Source organism: Dermacentor albipictus, chromosome 4 (genome assembly GCF_038994185.2).
Source record: "Dermacentor albipictus isolate Rhodes 1998 colony chromosome 4, USDA_Dalb.pri_finalv2, whole genome shotgun sequence".
NCBI classification, from domain to species: Eukaryota; Metazoa; Arthropoda; class Arachnida; order Ixodida; family Ixodidae; genus Dermacentor; species Dermacentor albipictus.
This window is the reverse complement of record NC_091824.1, coordinates 162,610,987-162,628,766: the sequence shown is the minus strand read 5'-3', so window position 1 is coordinate 162,628,766 and position 17,780 is coordinate 162,610,987. Positions and strand designations below refer to the sequence as shown.

General features: G+C 46.3%; 1 protein-coding gene and 1 long non-coding RNA gene across 6 annotated transcripts in view; one reads left to right on the top strand and one right to left on the bottom strand.

The window, feature by feature from the left end:
• The window catches only part of LOC135899974 (irregular chiasm C-roughest protein-like), an 872,345-nt gene that overhangs the window by 751,838 nt on the left and 102,727 nt on the right, over positions 1 to 17,780 (bottom strand). The gene's annotated exons all lie outside the window — the stretch shown is intronic.
• On the top strand, positions 2,800 to 16,544 carry LOC135900016 (uncharacterized). The gene is made up of 4 exons (XR_010563770.2): positions 2,800 to 2,849; positions 3,936 to 4,035; positions 7,840 to 7,962; positions 16,380 to 16,544. It is a non-coding gene; the product is annotated as an uncharacterized lncRNA (long non-coding RNA).

Here is a 17,780-nt window from a genome sequence, read left to right as displayed (position 1 = left end):
TGTGCTCACTTTGCCGTTGATTGATCCCGTAGATTGCGCACGTTTAGGAACATTTGTCCAGAACATGCGCGTCTCCATGTAAGGGTCGCACTTTGTCAAAATCGCGAAAAAACGTGTGGCCATTACGCGGTTGTATGCTGCAGATTGCACTAACGCGCCGAACATTGTTTTAATCAATAAAATAAAATCCAGTGCGCATAAACCATTCGTAATAACGAGCGCACGTCTGCTGCATGAGCGAAGGATCGAGCGGATTAGCGAAAGCGTCGTCTGATCTTAAACTGCTCCTCAAAGCAAGAAGCGCTGCGAATGGGCCGCAGATTGTTGCTTCGTGTCTCACTAGAGCTGCATCCAACTTCCGTGACACTTGTATTCATAAATCGTCGCAACGGGCGCTTATAATCTTTGCATTATTCTTATCGCAATAAGAACAGCTATAGTTATAATGTAACCGCCTCATGTAAAGAGCAGCTTTAGAGCGGCTGATGTGTGCGCTTTCTGAGCGTTGGCTACCATGTTGGCACTGAATTCACGGTGAGCAACAGTTCGGGTCAGGAGAGCAGGGTACACAGATCACAGAACCTGCACACGCGAGGCGTCTAGTATATAAGCCCGACCTCCGATTGAGTGTGCGAGCTCTAGACTAGACTAGCATAGATACTTGCCTCTTGAAGGCTGAGCGGTTCGCACAGTGAGTGATTCAGTCAGACAACCATCAACCAACGTAAGCGTACAGAGTCGGGCTAGCTGGTTTGAGTTCAAGAATATGAATTTCTTTTAGCTGAATGTTTTGGAACGTAGCCAGATAGGTAAAGTGCAGAACTACCACTAGAACAACTAGTGGTTGCTCTCTCTTTCAAGCTTTTGTATTGCCGTGCCAGTATTCCACGAAGAAGAGGACAACGCGAGTAGGCATGAGCGGTTTGTCAAGGCGCAGTGCAGAAGACGTTGCAGATGCGCTCGGTGTTGAAAAGTCGACCCGCCGCTGTGCCTCCTGAATAGCGCTCTTCGACCCCTGTTTTCGACGTTGCGTCTCTGTCTTCCTCTCTAAACGTTCCAGTGAAAAAAGAATGCATCCTCACCCTCTTTGCTTAGAGCACAGTTGCTATTCAAAACCATCTCGATGGCGCCTGAACCGTACATATGTCAGTGGCTGTACGCCGCAAAACCTTGACGCACGCAAGTGCCGCGTCGCCGTAGCCAGAAGCCACGCTGAGCTAGCTTCCTTGAGTACACACGCGATCGCGCTGGCGGTTGGCATCGGCGAAATATTTGCGCTCGCGGCGGGCCAGGCCGCAGCGGCTGAAGCACGAGCGGGACGCGCCGGCGGCAAGCGGGGAAGCCGCTGATGCGTATCTCGCGGCGTTGCTGCGCCGGGAGCCGCCTTTCCAAACAAGCTCGCAGAGGACGCGTGGAGGATCGATCGCCCGCCCCTCGGCCCACAAGAGAGAAGCTGCACCATAGGAGCAGCAAATAAAGGATCCGACGTGCGGTGACAAAATCGCCGCCTTTGCTGCTGGCGGCGCCGCACGTTGTTCGTCTTCGCCGGAAAAACAACCCGCACCCTGGACCGCCCAAAGCGCACACACGTACGGGTCACTCGCAGCTCGCACGCTCGCTTACACGCCGCGTACATACACGTCCCGCGCTGCTACGAGCGGCAGGCATCACGACGCTCACTGCGTGTACACATGCCAAGGACTTCTCTAAGCACGCGTCGATTCTCACTCCCACACAAAAAGACGCGCCGTGTGGCTGCTGGACGCCCTGCAGCAAGGCGAACGTCCATCATTTCCGGAACGATTGCTATACCAGATCAATGCTTCCGGAGAAGGAGCACGAGAGAACGAGGCTGCAGTGTACACAGAAAATGCCACGGCGTGTGCCCTTGTGTGGCCTAAAAATGGCTAGCGCAAGTGTGCCTATCACGGCGCCATCGGTATTGAATCGTATCGTGGGAGCGCGGAGAAGAAAGCAATGATTCAAGCAAATAAGGTGCATAATAGAGAGCAAGGGTTTACGTCGGTTTTGTCATGCCGTATCACTGAGGTGGGGCATTCTTCATGAGAACAACGACCGTGCAAACGCTCCGGTCATTCTGGTCACTGAATGACATCAAGAGACTTGGCGAGGCCATTTTTCTATAGAAACAATGTTCCCTACGCCTGGTGTCATCGAGAGAGAGGAAAGGCAGGAAGCTCGACCCCGTACACGCGTATACAGCCGTACACGCGGCGGAATTCGATTAAGTTGGTCAAAAGAGAGAAAGGTAGCCCTAGCTGTGCGTCCACTTGCTATTAGGCATGACAGGCGACGACTGGGATGGGTCGATTTCAAACATTAAGGCAATATCGGCGTTTGTTTTCTGAGCCTGCGGTGTTTGAGGCCGCGGTCTAAGGCCCAAACAATGAAACGTTCCTTTCCTTCGAGCACTTCCAAACCTTATGTGAGGCCTCTTTACAGCGAAGGACCGAAGGATGGAGGAAGAAAGCGTACTCTGAAAGCTCCCTTCGCCCGTCCTCACGTAAGGACCGGTTGCTGCATGCCTGGGTTCGAGATAATGGCCTAAAAACATTACGCTAACCCTATTATTCAATAAAGAAATGTTGTATCGTCGCACAATATTTAAACTGAAGAGCTAATATAGAGATGTGTGGACGCTTTTTTCTAGTTTTGTTTACTAAACGCAAAAAAGTACCACATCACAGTGCAAAACTTAATGTGCTCCAGCAACGCTGGCACGCCGGCGTCGTGCAACGCCTAGCAATGCCTAGCAACGCTATCATGCCGCATGCGTGACTGAAACGAAGATGCCTGGCAAGACGTAGCATGCTCGTGCTTCTCCGCAGGTGAGCAACAGCGTGCATGCGCAAATAAGGCCCAAACAATGAAACGCTCCTTTCCTTCGAGCGCTTCCTAACCTTACGTGAGGCCTCCTTACAGCGAAGGACCGATGCAGGAAGCAAGCGTACTCTGAAAGCTCCCTTCACCCGTCCTCCCGTAAGGAGCGGTTGCCGCATGCCTGGGTTCGAGATTATCTTTTAAAAGCTTTACGCGAACACCATTGTTCTATAAAAAAATGTTGTATCGTCGCACAATCTTCAAATTGAAGAGCTAATATAGAGAAGCGTGGACGCTTTCTTGTAGTTTTGTTTACTAAAGTTTAAAAAAGTAGCGCATTACAGTGCAAACCTTGATGTGTTCCGTCAACGCTGGCACGCTGGCGTCGTGCAACGCCTAGCAACGCTTTCATGCCGCACGCGTGACTGAAACGAACATGCCTGGCAAGACGTACCGTGCTAGCGCTTCTCCGCAGGTGGGCGACAGCGCGCATGCGCAAGCAATCGTCATATGGTTAAGCAGTGAGGTGAAGCGCTCGTTCAGGGCCAGGAGCGGCGTAAGGACGCATGAAGGTAGCTTTGGAGCTACCTTATGCTGAGGAAGCACCAAGGAAGCCTTCACCGAGGGTCCCTCAGTAAGGAAGCTTTCAGAGTGACATAAGGTGGCCTCACCGCAAAGAAGGCTTCCTTACTGAGGTAAGGAACATTTCATTGTTTGGCTCTAAGAATCCTTGCCTCTGTAAATGTGGTAGACATCGTCCGGCTTAATAAAGTTCAAGGAAAGTCGCGCTCTGCATCGAAAAAATAATGGTTTACGAAAATTCTTTAGAATAGTTACCTGCTGGGCTAGTTAGTGATCTTGCATACTGAAAAGGCTGAGCTGAAGTTTCTATCGCGCCTACTCTGATAAGGCTTTTTACTCCATGTTACCTTGCACGCGTGCGCGGTGTTTTGGAGGGTTGTATATATCGAGTGATTTCACCCTCATTAAACAGTTGAAGCAGCGCCCGTAGTGTCATCGTGTTTCTTGTGTATGTTGCTTTTGGCGCAAATTCTTTTCAGTTTACAAAAATGTTTTCTAATGTCTCTTGACAGTATGAAGAAGCCGCACACTGAGTTTCAGAACTGCTTCGTGGCATAATTTGGTATTTGCTGAAAGACATCTCTCCCGCTGAAGAGCCACGCACAGAAAAGGGTAAGCGACAATATTTGTTAGCTTTCTGTGTGTCTTCCTAGCGTCACGTACTTCTTTCAGCACATGGGTGTTGCTCTACCGTTCCAGTGAAAAAGTGGTTCTCCGACATGGAGCTCACGACCAGTTGACGGCCGAGATCGTAAAGCTTGACCACTACGGTAAATAAATAGGACACATAATATATATTCAGGGACATAACTAGCCATTGCGGGATAAATGGAAATTACTACGCGTCGCGGGATTTAATCCCGGCCACGGCGGTCTCATTTCGATGGGGGCGAATTGCGAAAGCACCCATGTGCCTAGATTTAGGTGCACTTTAAGAACCCCAGGTGGCCGAAATTTCCCGAGTCATCCACTAAGGTGTGCCTCATAATCAGAAAGTGGTTTTGTCACGCAAACCACTTCAACGAAAGATGAAGTGTGTGGGGACGACAGTTTGACTGCCATCGCAGAAGGCATGTCGAGTGTGTGCAAGCAAATGGACACTTTTTCCAGCGTTTGTTCTCGCCAAAGGTTAGAGGAGATGCCCGGATTCTTGTACGACTGCGTCATCAGCATGGTCGTTGCAGACCATAACATCCAGTGAATCAGCATCTGTAGAAAATTGATGCGTCTATTCCACAGATATTGTGGAGAAGTTTCCTTATTCAAGAAAGAAACTGCTCATAAGCCCTGTGACGCATGGCTGATTGTAAGCTCCGGAAGCCTGCCTTGGGGTCATAAAACTAACACGAAACCCTTGCCGCTGCATATGAACGACCCCTAGATATCTTTTATTGTTTGATTTTGACAATAACGCAGAATCCGGCAATGTTCGCGTTTTCTCGAAAGCGCTATAAAAGCTAATCGTACTTTCTGACTTCTTCTTTCGGCTATCATCGGAAGTGACAGTCATAATGGCCTGCCGACCCGGAAATAGCGTATCTTGGGTCATCACTGACAGGATTGATTCCACTCACTGTCTTGCACTAGCAAAAAGTTTGTCCATTCCTGATACTGCCATTGCATTCCGAACTAACACGCGACTTGCATCAGCAGACAGAAAGAGAAAAAAAATCATAACAAAGGGCGAAGCTCGCACGGACCGGTAGCATCTGCATCTGCAATACACTGCTTGCAGCATTGAACAGTGGCGCTTCACTTTAACAACAAATAATACCATGCCGTCCTCTTTCTTGAAGATGACATCGGCCTTCTTTTCTTTTGTGGGAGGGTCCCTGTCATTCCATTTCTACTTCCGGCGCCTATATATCGCTGAACACAGGCGCTCTCTCGTGTCACTCTTGCCTTTTCTCTCGTACATCCGACGTCGTCCTCGATTCCCGACGACGGCGTCTCTCTGTCGCATCGTATGAGAGGCGCTGGGCGCGATATGCCGCCGGCTGCATATTATAGGGCCGTGTAGGAGCATCCCGCTTAAGTTGTTTTCCTTCTGGGCATTTGTACATTTGTGTCTTCTCGTTGCTTTCGCTTGGATTGGTCTACGAGCAACAGGACCGGAATAGTGGAGACAGAGCCGTTGTTGTCTTTTTCCTCTCTACGCGGAACGCAGAAACACGACATCCAGGTAAACTAGAATGATGCGAAAGGACAGTAACAAATAAAATGTTATGTAATTGAATATGAGCGGCGTGCTTACGACGATGTCAGCACTGCAAATGCAACAGAAAAAGAAAAGCAAGAAAGAAAAAGTTACACTGACGTTTCACTTCGGTAACGCGGGTTACGCGCAAGCGTGCGGATGCTATTCCATTTTTGTGCATTGCGCGTAGAATGCTTAAAAAATGATTTGATTGTGTTTAAGTATGGCGATTTCTTCCATGCTTAATCTTAAATTGTGTTTTATGCCCGTGTTTCTTATTTTTAGCAAGTGTGAAGTGCCATTATTAAAGATGGTAAGGCACTGTAAGAAAATGCACAGCCTTTATTTCAAGCGGCTTGGTAATCTACTATTCACTCTATTCATTTGCCCCTTCTTCTCCTTCTCTGTCTTCTGGAATCTCCTGGGTACGCCATGCCCGCGCCTTTTGCCGGACTTGTTCAGCTCGTGCCCAGCGCTTGGCGACGACTTCGGGGTCGCTCGACTCGAGCTCGGCCTGCCGCCGCTTGCGTCGCTGCTCCATTCTTCTCGCTCAGCACTCGGCCTCTCGATGACGAGACGAACCCGGTACGTCCATCGAGCACATAAAACCCGTGGCAGTTGCCAGAGGATGTCAACCCAGTGCGCCTCTGCCTGCCCTCCTCCTCCGCTACGCTTCGCCTCCTTTGTCCTTTCTTCGCCGCCTAGACTTTCCTCTAGGTGCCATAGGGCGCAGCGGAGAAGGAGAAAGGAGGCGAAGCGTCGTGGTAGAGGAAGGTAGGCGGAGGCTCGCCTGGTTGACGTCCTCTGGCAGCTACTGCGAGTTCTGTGTGTGCTGTAGACGTACCGGGGTTGTCTCGTGATGGAGAGGCAACAGATTTTCCTCTAGGTGGTATCGCCCTGCCGCCCACTCAGTGCGCCCTTCCGTGCTATCCCCGGCGCGCGATTCTCTTGTCCAGATCCAGGCGTCTTCCTCCACCGGCGCTCGCTCCCCTCACAGCGGTACACATAATCTCGCCGATTTCACGCACGGGTCATGTACGCTTGCACGTAAAAGAAAACAAGGAAAATAGTACTACTCCTAATAATCGAAGAAAACACGCCATCACAGCGTTGGGAAAGAAAGAACATGAAGCCTCCAAATTTATTGTCCACGAGAGCGAAAGGCAAATTGGCAAAAAAGCACAAAAAACAATAGCGCATTGTCATGAAGAGCCTCAAATATATTTTTTTTCTTTTTTGCTTAATATATGAGCGTTACTGACTATATTCTATCTCCTTTGTGCATGTATGCTGCTTTCACTTTTCACTTTTTCGGAACGGGAATGGATGAGGACTATATGCGACTATGCTACATCTTCAACAAAAACGCACCTTCGTTGAAGGACAGAGTAATGGCTGTTTCTTTCTCTCTCTCTAATGCTTAGGGTAGGAGCTTGGAACAAAAAGGGACACGAGATGACGCTTGTGTATCTCTCAAGTTCTTTCCGGTTTGTCTCAAGTTTAGACGCTAAGCGCGAGAACGGTGTCGTATCAACTAAGTCAGAACTTGACCCCTGCAATGTTTTTAATCTATCTATCTATCTATCTATCTATCTATCTATCTATCTATCTATCTATCTATCTATCTATCTATCTATCTATCTATCTATCTATCTATCTATCTATCTATCTATCTATCTATCTATCTATCTATCTATCTATCTATCTATCTATCTATCTATCTATCTATCTATCTATCTATCTATCTATCTATCTATCTATCTATCTATCTATCTATCTATCTATCTATCTATCTATCTATCTATCTATCTATCTATCTATCTATCTATCTATCTATCTATCTATCTATCTATCTATCTATCTATCTATCTATCTATCTATCTATCTATCTATCTATCTATCTATCTATCTATCTATCTATCTATCTATCTATCTATCTATCTATCTATCTATCTATCTATCTATCTATCTATCTATCTATCTATCTATCTATCTATCTATCTATCTATCTATCTATCTATCTATCTATCTATCTACGAGTGCCATCCTCGAGCTCAAGTTGCACAGACTGGTTTCCGTAGCGAAGCGAGAAGAAAAGATGAGAGAAAAAAAATAGTTAATAAAAAATTGTGTAGTTTAATATTGCTGCCTTTCTCTTCCCGCATTTATGCGATTAATGTTTTGTTTGAGTCGTCTATCATGTCTATGCTCTTTTCTAGGTATCCAACATCGCTGCTCATTTTACGTCCCCACGATGCGAGATGGTGTTTTCCGGGGAATATCTGCCGAGGAACGTCGATCACTATCGATGATCACTCAGCGTCGGTCGACATATACGAGCCGTAAGCATAACAACTTTGACCTCTTGTTGTTGTTTTTCCTTCTTTTTTTTTTGATAGACGCTGCATCTACGTGAAATGTTTACATTAATTAGCAGGATGGCGCCTGTTGCGGGGCATGCGAAAGAGTCAAACGCGGCGTATTCAGTGTGTCAACTTTTCTTGTGCAGAACACGCAACGGCAAGAAAAAAATTGTATTTTGGCAGGCGTAAGAAACGAACAAATATGAAAAAACCAACGGTGTTCTCAATGTGTGCTACCATATATCTTGTTTCTTAGTATATTATTTCTTCCTTTATCGATAGATTTGCTGAGGTAAAAAGGTAGTTATGCAGATCCAACAAACATGTTGGAATCAGACGGACATTTTGTAATGATTTAAGTAAACGAGAGCATCATCACGCTGTTGTGGCCAATGTCTTCTATACAGTTATGTATTCTAGAATCAATTATTCACTTCTTCCCTTCTCATGTACAATGTCATTCCAAAGCGCATAAGTCTTTATATGAACCATAGTCTATAAATGCATAAATATCACGAAGGGAAGACCATTTCGTCGTTTTTCATGGCGACAACAGAAATGGATATTCATAGGTGTGAAGGCAAACGTGCCATTCGTGCAGCACGTGCCGACAAGAATGACCTTGTGGTCTTTAGAAACAAATTCAACATAACAGGGCCACAATGCTTTTGCTTCTAGAGTCACGTGCATCGCAGTAAACAAAGTGGAGTCGTATCTTGTCCTGCCTCATACTTGAATAATATAAGTGCAGGAACCAAATATGTGTGGTGTGATTATTCGTGGAAAAAGCGAAAGCGAAAGGTAGCCTTTTCAAAGTTCGTTCACCATCCTCTCGATTTCTTTACACTACTCGATTCACTCGGTGGCAGTCCTCCCTGCTCTATCACCACCCGCTCTCAGTCTCCGCATCTTACACGGGAGCGAGCGCTTTCCTTCTGCGCCCTTCATCGACATCGGTTGAATCCTAGGCACTGAAAGTCTCCAACGCCTGCAGTTACTTTGTGTTTCACCGGCCTTCCATCGGTCTCTCTAGCTGCTTCGAGCGTGATGGATTACTGGACAGGCCTGTCTCACTGGCTGGATGCAATGACAAACACTGCGTCACCGTCCCTGCAAGCGGCTTGCAAAGCTCGTTGCCGCATGCTACTCTCGAGCGCGCGCGCTTTCCCTTCAACCTCCATGCGCTCAACCAGACGCCACGCGAATCGCCAATAAGACGCTGAACATCGCCAATGCGAAAACCCTGCGAAGCAAAGAACCGCGCAAGAGCGAGAACTGAAGAGCGCAGCACCGAATGAAAGCACTCCGCTGGGTCTGCAAGAAGAAGCCAGCCCCAATTGAATTTGATGAAGCGTAAACGCCGACGAGCTAGTAGTCCTCTTCTCCCTGTTCTATTCTTCCGCCGCTCCCGGTCCGACCCACGCCCTCCGACAACTCTAACTTGTTGGCTCTCTGTGACCCTGTTGTTTCTTCCCTGTCTTCGTTCAAGTTGTTTTCTTACGTTGTCTTCGTTGTTATAGCGCATGCTGTTTAGTCTGCACTTTCACCGCTGTCGCGGCAGCTTCCAAGAAAGCGCCGGGAAGTACTCGTTTTCGAAACACAAAGCTTGAGAGCCGAGTGGAGAGCAGCTAGTGTGAGTTCTAGTATACCGGCTCCGAGTAGACACTCCTCGTCTGTAGAGGCTGATCGAAGAGCGTGTCATTAGGAAAGGTCACCAACCCTTCAAAATAGCTGCTGAGACCCCTGCATTTTGATAGCGACGTCTGATGTTGCAAGCACGAGGACTTAGGAATTTACCGATAGCAGCAGTATTTTCAATCACGAACAAAATGTAGTTTAGGAAGGAGATCCCGCAGAAACAACGTTTATGTCAGATTCTTAAAGTCGAGGGGCTGAATTCGCAAAGTTTCTCTTCCGTACGTGCTCTCTGACATTTAACAGCCGCATTGGCTAAATATACGCGCAGCACGAGGATTAGCTGGAATTTCGTCCTTACGAAACGTTCTAGCATTACAGGCATTCTGTGAATATTGGCAGTAAAATCTGCGAGCGGTTCTCACGCAGCAGTCCACCTAACGTGCAGATGGTGCTCTCGTTTGCGTACAGCTTCGGGTCATAAGGTTCAGTGGCTTTCTGACATGACCAGCCAATATAGGAACCGAAGCAGTTGCTCAACACCTTCTGCCCTCCCACCGCCATCCCCTATTTCCTTTATTCGGCTATTCCATCCCAAAAATTTGTCCGCATGTATCTGCAGGGTCTTCTGTGTGGCCGTAACTCTGCTGTAACCACGGCTATTTAGCAATCACGCCAGCTGTGTAGCCATAGCCCTCACAACCACCTATCTAGCATATATCCATACGCTAAGTGTCTTAGAGAAAAAAAACATGCGTTACGACATACATGTTATACTAATGTGTTTGATAGCGAGGCGTGTTGGTACGACTGCACTGACACAAAATGTACGACAATACATGACAAAAGGCAAGAAATGGAAGAGAGAAGCGCGGACTTCAACATCATTATGAGCCATGCAAAGTGGGGGTGGTGTATCAGCTTCCCTTAACATGTGGGAAATCGTACATGGGAGATTGTGGGAGATTCATTATCCTAAGTTTAAGAGAGCACGAGTGATCTTTCGGGAGCCGAGGTTATATTTGCCAGCGCACTTACAAGACTTTGGGTGCGAGTCAGATTACACGAACGCAGTAGTCCTTTCAAAATAGAGAAGATTCATAGTGAGCAGGATGGCTGAGGCTTTCATATCAGGAGGAGGGGAGAGGAGTTCGTTGGCCTCCCTTCAATTATTCTTCCAAAAGGACAATACGCATAATTAGGCCCCACGTGTGACAGACGTACTTCAATCGTGCTGTTTACGTATGCTTGTATCTATGCGACAGGGATAGTAGCACTATACTCTGGCCGTACATTATATAAGGTTTTCCTTTCAATTTTTCAATGTACTCATTTGAAAGTCTGAGCTTGTGTGTTCCCTTGCTTGCCGTCTGTCCTGTCTCACCGAACATCTCGTAATAATCCTGGTTATGCAACGCAGAAGAACTAGGGCCGAATTCACGAAACTTTTCGTTTGTAACTGCTGCGTGCCATTGGCTAATATCCTTATATCTGTCTAGCATCACAAATGGCTCCTGTGTTCTCTGAACAGTTTAATGGTTGGGCATTGCGTTCACCAATTCCTACGCGTTCCGCAGAGAGATTACCGACAAACGGCAGTGACGTAAAGTAATTCGGAAGCTGCCAAAGTACGAAGCACTATTTAGAAAAAAACGTGAGTTTTGATATGTGTGGTCCTTCAAGAAATGTCATTATTTTTCAGGCATGCTGCGGCTACTGTCAATCTTACAGTGCACCAGGGAGATTATCAAATGGCGACGAGAGTTGCGCTGTGATTGACATAGCTGAAAGGTGCCTCGTGTCAACTTTCCTGGGGGTGATATTCAAGGAAGCTTCTTCATGATGTCCCTTGCGTTCGATATAGTTTACCCGCCGTGGTTGCTCAGTGACTATGGTGTTGGGCTGCTGTGCACGAGGTCGCGGGATTGAACCTGGGTCACGGCGGCCGCATTTCGATGGGGGCGAAATGCGAAAACACCCGTGACTTAGATTTAGGTGCACGTTAAAGAACCCCGGGTGGTCGAAAGTTCCGGAGTCCCCCACTACGGCGTGCATCATAATCAGAAAGTGGTTTTGGCACGTAAAACCCCACAGTTTATTTATCGCTTTCCATCGTGCTGAACCAGTTGGACGACCAGCCTCTGTCGGAAGAAAGAATTTAGCAACATCGACGCGACTTAACCTAGCATCAGAAGACTGTGCAAGCGCTACTGCGCTTTTTGAGATCGACCGGCTTGTGTGAATGCCTGTGATTGGAGCGCTTTTCCTCTCCTCTCTCTGGTAAGCTTAGGAACGTTTCTTGAGGAGGAATACGGGCCCTAATCTTTAATACTAAATAACGACAACCCTTAGGTCAGCAAACAAATGAATGAATATGCATGCATGTGGTTAACGAATGAAGGAAGCAATTAACCAATCAAATGACCAATTAAGTAATTAGTTAATTATGTGTTACTTATTTATTAATTAATGAATTAATTAATTACATGAAGATCAATCATCTATTTTCTTTAGGCCAGAGGTGCTGCGCAACTCGTCCACTGGAAGTGCCAAGTTGGCGAGCCCCATTTGGTCTATAGTACAGGTGCTCAATCACAAAGCATGAGTGCTTCGTCCAGTCCGCATCCACCGTGGTGGCTTAGTGGCTATAGCAACAATGCCTTGGTTTGGGCGAGTTGATTCATCTTGACAGTTCTCATAAGCACGCGCTAAAGACGAAGACAAAAGGAAAACATATACATGAAATGAAATCTCAAATAAACGCCAGTTGCAAGTTCAGCGCACGTCCTGTCGCATAGGTTTCTTCGTTTTCGCCTTTAGCGAGTTTTTATGAAAACTGGCTTTGGCGTTGCGCTACTAAGCAGGAGGGCGTGGAATTAAAATCCCGGCCGTGGCGGGCGTATTTTAATGCGGTCGAAATCAATTTCTAATTAATTTTGTTTTTTTCCATCCAAGCCATGGTCACCGAGCCACACAACACAGTGCGTCGGACTCAATTAATTTGCAGTAGCCTATTCTTCATTAGAATAAATATACACTGAAGATTAGTCGCTGGGAATCTATATCAAAAAATTATGGGGTTTGACGTGCCAAAACGACTTTCTGATTATGAGGCACACCGTAGTGGAGGACTCCGGGAATTTCGGCCACCTGGGGTTCTTCAACGTGCACCTAAATCTAAGTACACGGGTGTTTTCGCATTTCGCCCCCATCGAAATGCGGCCGCCGTGACCCAGGTTCGATCCCGCGACCTCGTGCACAGCAGCCCAACACCATAGTCACTGAGCAACCACGGCGGGTAAACTATATCGAACGCAAGGGACATCATGAAGAAGCTTCCTTGAATATCACCCCCAGGAAAGTTGACACGAGGCACCTTTCAGCTATGTCACTCACAGCGCAACTCTCGTCGCCATTTGATAATCTCCCTGGAGCACTGTAAGATTGACAGTAGCCGCAGCATGCCTGAAAAATAATGACATTTCTTGAAGGACCACACATATCAAAACTCACGTTTTTTTTCTAAATAGTGCTTCGTACTTTGGCAGCTTCCGAATTACTTTACGTCACTGCCGTTTGTATCGCGCAGAGCCCTGCCGTGTAAACGTGCACAATAACAGGCAAGTGTGAACAGCGGATTGTAGGGCACCAGTTTGAAGATTCATTTACTTACTTGTAGTCAGCACGCAAAGAATTCATGAGCCATTCCACTCTGTGAAGGTGGTTGACCAGCGAAGCTGTTTAGCGCACGGCAGAGAGGTGACGCTGAATTTTGAACAAAGGTACGAACATATTTGTTGTCCTGATGTGTGGTCAACGTGACAATATAGGCACGCACACGCATTCGCATATCACCTATGTTATTAAATATGTCAGCCACGTAATACAACTAATGGCTCATACACTCTTAAGCAATAGCTCATACCCCGTAAACGCAGCCTCGGCATTACGACGGCTGAAGAGAAGTGAAACTGGAATGATGTGTGGCCACGGAGCCAGCTGTGAAAGAAGACGACAAAACTCGAGCCATTGTTGATGATGATAGTGAGAGTGTCAGGTGCGATAAGGGTAGTTCAATGGCGCGTTACAGGTCCCCAAGCCATAGAGAAAGGAAAAAAAATAGGAGGGAGCAGACCGCAACACGATTGAAGCCAAATTTAGTGGCCCAACACGTGATCGCACGTCAAAGTACGCAGTTGGTTTTAGTGTTCCCGCTCTGCAGGCAGAGCCACGGCAGGGAAGCCGAAGAAACGCGCACGGAATATCGCTACTGACATAGCTACTGGCAACCAAACGTCTCAGCAAATCTCGATTCTTGCTCCGTGATTTCTACGCAAGAGGTCACGTGTTGGGCGACTACATTGGCTTCACGGAGCGCTCGCTTAAGGCTCGCTGAGTGACGTAATGCATGCTGCCTCCTACATTTTTCCTTCCTCCATGCCCCGAACCCACAGGTGTATGTGCCATTGAGCTTCGACCCTTTCTGCACTATCAATAGGATCGATCCACATGATGATCGTTTCTGCACACAAACGCCACGAAACACCGGATCTTATCCCTATACAGCTTCGCTGTAAAACAGCTGTTCTTCCCTTGTGCCAAAGACCTCTTTTGATCCCAGGTGTGGCAAGGCTACTTGAAGGGCCCGTTACAGGTCCCCGAGCCGACAGGGGTATAATCCATTGAGCCTGGACCTTTTCCGCATTATCACCAGGATCGGCTCACATGATATGATAGTGTTTGCACACAGACGACAAGAAAGCGCGGGTCTTCGACCCATGCAGCTTGGCTATAAACGTTAGTAGTGTTTCCCGCTTTTCTCCTCATTTAACCATTAGGTTAAAATTACGACAGCCGCGGAACTTTCTAGTATGCTATCGGCGTACTTTACCTACTACAAAGGCAACATATAAACTTTTTTCTCACTATTTTCTGTGTAAGTTAGTATGTCTTGGTTTAGAGAAAGTTTAGGCAATTCACTTAAAAATTAAAAACAAGAAATTGACATGTGGCCCTTTACAAGCGTGATTTTCATTTTCTATGCGAGGCAGTTTTCAAGCGAGTATTTTAATTTTTACGCCGACTGCGAAGTGTGCTGTATTGATTGTTTTGGACGTCCGAAAAAGCTGCAGAAGTAATGTTCTTGCTGTAACGACCCGCTCCTACCTATCCGTTCCGAGAATAACGGAGCCAGCTTAACGCATTAAGCCATGCGCAATACGACTGATACATTTTATTCAAGAGAAAACGTTTCTTGGGGGACAGGAATCGTCCTTCTTCCGTTCTTAAAGCGCACTGGTTCTCTTTCTTTGCGAACAAGCGGAAAAGAACAATTTATTGACCGAACGTGATCATTTACCTCTTTGTCATGGATAAGCATGTTCGTGTTTGTCGAAGGTTTTTGCGATCGCTAAGCTTTCTAGACCGGACCGGTGAGTCGAATGACAATTTTCTCGTCATTACATACTTCAGAGGTCTGCAGAGAAAACACGCAAACTTTTCTAAATCTCGCAGATTTTTCGGCAGTGACTAAACTTGTTTGTTCAGGCGAAGTTTACGCAAGTCAGTATAAAAAGGTAGGTCAGGCTTATCCTATTAGGCGCGATCAAGAAGTTAACCTTTTTTATAATCATTGATTTATTTACACTTTTAAAGAAATGGCAGTTCCCCCCGACATACAAGGCACTGGCAGCAACAGCAAGGTTTAGCGTTGCGTTTGAACTCGTCGGACCGTGTTCTTACTATACGAAGGTGCGTCAAACTGTCTGGATTCTTTAAAACCTTTAACAATGACATCGCACAGCCGCCAAAGTGCTGCCCATTAAAGAGCGGCGCTAGTGAAATTACACCGTTTTCGGATTGCAAACACTAATATTGTTTGCACTTTTTAATAGTCTTAGATAGAAATAATTACTTAAGATAAAAAGATAAAAGGCATGCGCTGTGAATAAATTTTTTCGTTATTTTTGTTTCCGCACAGGCGTTTTTCTTAAAATTTTGAGGATTAATTTAGCCAATAACATAAACATGGTTTCAGCAAGCTTGTCGATTGAATAGTATAGCATCTACTTCGCATGTCCAACATAGACAAACATGTATCATACATACACAGAAATATCAATGGAACATCACGGCGACGGCGATGCCGAAGACGAAGGAGTGGCAGGAAAGCTCGTATAATTGCTATCGCAATAGAAGTTCGCTTTCCTCCACTGCGCCTTATAAAGTTTGTTGCACATTTGGAGAGCTGCGCCAAACTAGACAAAGCTCACACGTAAAGGAAAATTTTAATTGAATTCTGGGTTTCACGTGCCAAAACCACGATTTGATTAGGAGGCACGCCGTAATGGAGGACTCTGGATGAATTTTGGCAACCAGGGGATACGCAGCTCCAATGCACGGGACACGGGCGTTTTCGCATTCCGGCCCCATCGAGATGCGGCCGCTGCGGCCGGTAATTGATCCCGCGACCTCGTGCTTAGCAGCACAAGCACCGTAGCCGCTAGGCCACCGCGACGGGTAAAGGAGAGATTCCCTCGCCGCTGCACTTGCGAGTCAAATTTTAATACGCTGCGGGTTTCTTCGACGACTGCCAGACATAGAGCGCATTCCAGACAAAACGATAATTTTTGCTGTAAATGTTTAGTATCGGTGAGAGGCATTAGAATTTACGCGATGATCACCAATACTAGTATTAATTAACGAAAATTAAGCAGTCGTTTCTTTAACGGATGGTATTTGTAGGCTTCTTGTAATTGCAGAATTGCAGGTCAACCAGTACTGAACGTCTGACACATGTGTCAAATGGCATCCCGACGAATCAGCCAGCTTCCCTTCGCAAGCGGTTCTTCCACCATCACGCTCAACCGTCGAAGGCAGACTGACTCCGTTGAAAGGCCCTTCGGATGACATGGCCGAGTGGACAAAGACCCCTTCTGAGGCACGCTCCGTTCCAATCGTGACTATTATCCCCCATGACCCCTTCCACAACGTCGCAGTCCCGTAAATTTTCGCAACTTAGGTTTGAAAGGAGAAAACGACTCAGTGGGCCACCGCGATGTCTGGACGTTCGTTGATTTGATTTCATTATTTTTCATTTTTTAAGCTTTCGTTGCGCATTTCTACATATGATGTTGCGAGAACATTAATGCTCACTGTGGTATGGTTGTAGGACATCCTCCAGAGTTCTATTCTAATATCGTCAAGAAGGTGGCAATGTTGCTCGTGTCCGTCTTTTTCCTTCGGCCCCTATGAGATACGCTAATTCACGAAACGCTGTTGTAATATGTCTACTGTTTTTGCACAGTAGTAAAGTACGTAACATTTGAAAGCAATTGCCATGTCGACCTGTCTCCTGAGTGTTTATGCAGGTCAACTTACCCTTCCATCAGTACATGGCATGTATATAAAATCAATCTAACCTAACTTCACAGTTTTGCAAAGAAAAAGTACTGTACCTTCAATAAAAATTTCAAAGCTACGTTCACACAGCATAAGGGTATTTTGCCGAGAACTGATCATCTGCCCCTAAAGCCAACATTACAAAGATAAAGTGTCTTTAACGAGCCTCTAAACCTTCAGGTAAAGAAATAAAAAGAGCCTGGTCCTAACAATATGGCGAATGGGTATCTTAGACTGTAGGCTGAATGGGTAAAAACATAGTATTCCTATATGTCGCGCGTTCTTAACTCAATTGGGCAATTATTTACCTCATGTGACATTAGTCTTGTTCTGCCGCTTACTTGATTTACTTGCCAGTCTGTACAAGTCATTTTTCTCATTCCGTGTCGTTGAATCCTGGTAAAGACTGCGCGAATGTTTTGCCTGGGGTCAGTGGCAAGCAAATGAAAATAATTGTCTTTATTCGCAACCAGGTAAAAATCCTATTTGTAGATTGAGATTACATGTAATGATTTCTTATCTGACTAAGGACTAAGGTGATGGGCATGGTCTTCCTATTTGCACATTCTGGAATTGAAGCCAAGCCTCCGCCGAAAGCAATAATACCGTCTCAATCTCGTGGAAGATACGAGAAATATTCCCGCACTGTTTGAATTAAATCTAAATCTACTTTCTTCGCTCGAAATTCCTTAGCTTCCTTCATGCTCCTTCAGTCATAAAAAGAAAAAGAGGGAAATAAGGAGGAGAGAATAAGACTGCAC